At 39.7% G+C, this 5,860-nt stretch overlaps 1 long non-coding RNA gene across 2 annotated transcripts; it reads right to left on the bottom strand.

The window, feature by feature from the left end:
* Positions 1 to 2,872: 2,872 nt before the first annotated feature.
* LOC115289526 lies at positions 2,873 to 4,936 on the bottom strand. Of its 2 annotated transcripts, none has more exons than XR_003907863.1 (3): positions 4,831 to 4,936; positions 4,292 to 4,584; positions 2,873 to 3,006 (listed from the first exon to the last, which is right to left on the bottom strand). It is a non-coding gene; the product is annotated as an uncharacterized LOC115289526 (long non-coding RNA). The 2 variants fall into 2 exon arrangements; XR_003907777.1 differs by having other exon boundaries at positions 4,369 to 4,584.
* Positions 4,937 to 5,860: the final 924 nt, after the last annotated feature.

The following is a 5,860-nucleotide window of genomic DNA, read 5'->3' as shown; positions in this document are numbered from 1 at the left end:
AAAAAAAAAAAAAACAAGACAAGGGTTCATGTTCCCTGTTTATGGTTTATTTATGACACCATTTGCATACTTTGTCCTTGAAACAATGCCTATTCCCTTGTCCCTAGCCCTAAACCTTGCCTTCAAAATAACAAATGTTTTCTACATTCAACAACAGGATAAGGGCCACTCTCTTTATCACTTTGTAGCCTTTTGACAATAACCTCTCAATTCTGCTTCTGTCCTGCCCACTTGCTGGCTTGCTCATTAAAAAAAAAAAAAAGCACTGAAGCCTTGGACTTGGGGCCGTGCATGTAGAGTTCTGTGTTAAGTCTGTGCACCCGGCCGGTAATAAAGCCCCCCTTAATTTGGCTTCAGTGGTCTCAGTTGGTCTCTGTGTTTCTCAGCCTAACAGTACAAAAAGCAAGTTCCCGATATATTCTGTCCACGTAGACACTTAAGAAACACAAATGGATGTAAAGGGTAAGAACTGAAAATATTTTATGCAAATACTGTTACTATGGCTCCTTTAATATCAGACTAATTGAATCTCATAACAAGTATTAGTAGAATGAAAAGGAACACAATGGTGAGATTAAAGGAGGAATTAGAGAAACTCACAGACTTATTTGGGAATTTTAATTCTATCTTTTTGTTTGTTTGTTTTTAAGATTTTTATTTTTAAGTAATCTCTATTCCCAATGTGGGGCTTGAACTCACAGCCCTGAGATCAAGAGTCACATGCTGCTCTGACTGAGCCAGCCAGGCACCCCCAACATTTTCTTTTAATATTTGGTCAAAAGAAATTATAAATATAAAGGAGATCTGAAAGCAGTATTTACCAATTTAGCATGAACTATATATGTGTAACAATGAACATTATACATTCTTTTAAGTGTACTTGAAATAGTCACCACCATAGACCACGTGCTGAGTCATAAAATGCACCTAAAAATTCAAAAGTCTGAAATAGTGTTTTCAGTTGTGTTACAGCAAGCCAGAATTTCAAAAAAACAGAAGCCCTAATTTGAGTGTTTGCAGATTTCCAAGGCATTTCCAATTTTAAGCTTGTTAAAATTCCGGGTTTGTAGCAAGTTTCCCAAGTCCCATCAGGCTGGATCCAGCACATAGGTCTAATGGTGTATGTTCTTTTAACAAAACTGACTAGAAATAAACAAAAATAAGATATGTACAAAAGATCACAAATACTTGGAAACTTAAAACCAGTAATATAAATCAGCAGTAGATCAAAATGAAATGACAAGAGAAATAATGAATATTTTCAACTAACAGAGAATGGAAATACAGATGTGGGATGTAGCTAAACGTAGAGAAAATTGAGAATTTGAAAATTTTATATCTAAAACACCACATTATTTGAAATGAGTTAAATTACTATTCTAAGAAGTTAGGAAGAAATAAAAAACGAAGCAATGAGAACGTTACACCAAAGTAGTTAGAAAAAGCAATATAAATTATAGAAGGCAAACAGAAAAGAATAGAAAGTAGAGCATAGAACAACATAAAACACCCCAAGGTTGATTCTTTGGAAGGGCTAATAAAATTAATAAAAATCTAGCAAGAATAATCAAGGGGGAAAAGAAAAAACCAAACATCCCTAGTGGCAGTTACAGAAGTGGTATTATGACAGACATGACATTTAAAAATAATGAAGTAATATTGCAAACAATATTATTTGTTAGCATAAAAGAAATACTTCTTATATATGCGCTCATTTGCTCTAGAAGTTTATACTGTTATGCCCAGATTTCAGTATCGTCCCCAAAAACCAGAGACCGCCAGGGAGACCGAGTCACGCATGCAAAAGCAAAGGGCTTTATTATGGGCTTCGGCTCGCCGGGCCTAAGCTCAGGCTCACAGACCTCACCAGCGCAGGGGATCCGTGCTGAGAGCCCCGAACAAGGGCTGAGCAGGGTTTTTATGGGCTTTGGGAAGGGGGAGTTACAGGAAATTGTGACACAGGTACAGTGATCCAATCATTATCACATAACTTCATTGGCAGCAACTTTAACCATACACATTGTCCAGAGTGTCCGTTACCTTTGGCGGGACCCAATCACAACATTTAGAGTATTAACCAATTGCAGACTGGACCCAGGACCCCCACGTAGGGTGTCACTAGCTTTAAGCAATAAGTGATTATCTATAGCTTCTATCTCTAGGCCTGCCCTTAGGAGTGTTAAGGGTGTTAGCTGGCTGCTTCTGATTGGGTGTTGCTAGGGTGGTCCCTGGTTGAGCACTCTGTGCCCTTTTATTGCCTAATGATTCTGAGAAACCTACACTTAGGTTTCCAAGGTCAGAGGGGAAACTTGAAGCCTGTCATGGAGTCAGTTTGATTCAGACCTGTGTCCTTTCAATAGATTCCCTTTCTTCTATGTATTTATGTCCTCTGCAAACAAAGACTTTTTTTTGCCTTTCCCCTCCAATTTTTATATATTCTCTTTCTTGCTATACAGCATTTTAACTTTGACAACTTAATAGAATTAACCAATCTCATCAAAAAATTACTTACATGGCCTCAGGAAGAAATAGAGAAGCTGAATAGGCATATATCTGTTAAATCAGTTGAATCCATGATCAAAATCATAGGGAAACACTTTTGCAGGTACCTCCACAGGAACATTGTAGCAAACATGAAATGGGGGAAGATGCACACAGTCTTCAAAAAATAGGTAATGATAATCTCCAACCCCTGAACTTAATTTTGGAAACTAGAGACACTCTCATTCTAAAACTTCGAAAAGCATTGCAGGGAGATAAAATTATAAATCAAGATATTTCATAAAAGTTAGACATAAAAATGTCTAAACTACCAACAAATTAAATTAAGTCATGTAATTGACATGCAAGCATTGGGTTTTGAACCCCGTTCTGAGGAAGCAGCAGAGAGCCTTTTTAATTAGCACAGGTGATCAAGTAAAGACAGAAGAATGTGAGCTTCCTGTTACCAACTTGCCCTATGAACTTCAGTTACTTGAGTTATCTTCAGTTTCCTTTTCTTTTATGCTGGAAAATATAAAATGGATACAGTGAGATGTAGTTAATGCATATGAAGTATCACTATTGTGTCTAAGGGAAGTCAATAAATGATAGCATTAATCATATATATTTTCCTTCTCTCCTAACCTCTTTCATTGCCCTTAAATCCTTGCTGGTGAGTTGAAAAAGTAAGAATTAGAAAAAAAAATCCTGATTTAAGCGGTATCTTAACCCTTCGGGCTTTCTTCACTTGGCCACACTATAAAAAATGGCGATTGGATGATCTCTAGGGTCCCTTTCTGGCTTTAATATCTCAGGATTTTAAATGCACTTAAAACTGCCTTCTACAGACCTGGTAAGTGAGCATTAGGTTATTTCTCCAGGGTCATAGCGCGAGACTGGTGCAGAGTCAGCATCTGAACTTGGGGACCTTATTTCAAGTCGAAGGCATTCATGTTAAAATCTCATTCCCTGTGTTTTAAGGTACCCAGAAGAAACAACCGCAGAGTTGCTTAATCAACCTCCTAACGAACCAAATACAAATGCTAACATATTTCTGTTTTGTGATCCTCTGTGGTTTCCAAGCTTTGCTTCTCTGATGAATTGGCAAGGGCTCAGGCATTGGTTTGGTCTGAAGTCCATTTTGTCACAGTTCTAAAGCTATTATGAACACACTGTTTCTTTCTACCCCACACTTTTAATAGCTGAGGTGCCAGTATTAATTTCAGAGTTTATTTATATGACTTAAAGGAATAAACTTAACTGAGTGCCCCTGCTTCCCCCGTCAGTACTTAAGTTCCTGTGTGCTCTTTGCCAAGTGTATTCACAGCTCTGGAAGTAGTCGTGAAGGATTTGCAATAGTCTTGCACATTAACATGCACCGTGTACTGAACAGTTTTCTCATTAGGTGTAAACAATCTTAAATTGGTGCTTTAAATATTCCACAGTTTCACCCAAAGCTTGTTGTGTTGCTTTTCTTGTGGGTGAAAATAATCAGGATCTTAAGAATCCGAACTTCGAGTCCCATTTGGAGACCACGTAATTGCATCCCTGTATTGTGCTGTGTCATCGCAGATACTGTTTAGTAACATGCTTTCGTTTGGACGCTAGGGGGTGATCCTAATACGTTATGTCAGTGGTTCACGTGTTAGACTCCCTGTGTAAGCAGGCCTGGAAGTGTCTGAGGCCTGGTGGGGGACTCGGACGGTAGGACGTCACCTAGGACAGCAACAGGTTTTGTGTTCCCTTAAAATATACAATCAGAGCCTATTGCTAAAAGCCACCAGGGCACACATGAAACACGGAGACTTACATTTCTGACACTCCTAATGCATTACTTCACAGTGGGACACGGTGGTATCACAGGGGGCATGCCGTGTGAAGACCCACCTGGGTGAATCCCGACTGCCAGGCAGGCGTGTCTGAGATGGGTCCAGCGAGGGTCTGCTTCAGTCTGCTGGCTCCGTTTCCTGACCCCCAGTCTGACGTGGCGCTCCTCGTTCTCTTTCTCAGTGCGAGGCATCTGAGTAAGAAGCTTGGAACCCCAGAGAGCAGGGTTCGGTCTTCCTTCAACTACTTGCCTTTTGTCTTTGGGTCCAGAGAATCCTAAGTAGGAAAGCAAAGTCTCATTTTCTCTGGCCCTTCTGTGTTCCTTATGTTACACATCAGTGGGTTTAGGGGTTTTTAGTTTCCTAAAAGTGGGGGGAAATGTAAGCACCGTTGTCCCGTATAAGCTCCAGGTTTCTGTTGGGTAGCATCACAATTAAGGACAAGAGTGTTAGAAGTCACACAGGTAGAGTATGTAAATGTTCATCTTTTCATAATGTTGGACTCCGCCTGAAGTTTACTTACCTCATGGGTAACACTGGGCTATTCATATATTCTTAAATATTGCGTAATATACAGAAGCTCCCTCTGCTACATGGTGTCGCTTTACCCATGGTCTCAGTTACTCATGATCAACTGCGTCCTGAAATAGATTGTCCTCCTCCGCACATAGCCCTAGAAGGTCAGTGTAATCTACTGCTACATCACAATGCCTACAGCATTCACCTTAGTCCATCTCCTTTTGTGAGCATTTCATCATCTCATATCATCACAAGAAGCATGAGTACAGAATAGTAAGCTATCCTGAGACCGAGCTCACATTCACATAGCTTCTAATACAGTATATTGCTATATTCTAGTATTAACATTGTCAGCCTCTTACTGTGCCTCATGTATAAGTTAAACTTTATCATGGACATGTATGTATAGGAAAAACTATAGGATATACAGGTTACTATCTGGTTTCAAGCATCCATTTGGGGGTCTTGGAATATACCCCCCAGGGATAAGGGGGGACAACTGTATCTTAAGGACTTATATCTGGTAAATAGTAAACAGTTGATATCTCCTCATAATCTACCAGGTCTCCATGGTGATGGTACCAAGGCTGTAAAGCTGGTGTCATCTGGTCCACCACCTCTTTCTCCTGATCCAAGTCTAAACCTTCAATGGATGCTGTCAGTTCTAATTATAAAACATGTAGGACGTACATTGCATCCTTTGGTGTCTTCTAGTGTCTAGTGTCACCACTAGACCCAGCAACTGCCGCTTCCACCAGGACTGTTGCAATGACCAATTGTCAGAGATCCTTCTCTGGTGTGGTCCCTGCCTCTCCTCCCTACATGACTGTCCAGTTACACTGGTCACTCTTGTGGTTCCTCCAAAGAACCAAGTTCTCTTTTATTAGGGGGAAGGTGAACTTGCATATGTACAATTCCTTCAGTATGAAATGCATTTCTCTGCAATCTTTTTTGTCTTATAATTTTACAATTTTTATTATTTTCCCCCAACCTTTTAAAAATGTTTATTAAAATTCCAGTGTAGTTAATATACA

Source organism: Suricata suricatta, chromosome 1 (assembly GCF_006229205.1).
Source record: "Suricata suricatta isolate VVHF042 chromosome 1, meerkat_22Aug2017_6uvM2_HiC, whole genome shotgun sequence".
In the NCBI taxonomy this organism is placed as follows: Eukaryota; Metazoa; Chordata; class Mammalia; order Carnivora; family Herpestidae; genus Suricata; species Suricata suricatta.
This window is presented reverse-complemented; position numbering and strand designations above follow the sequence as displayed.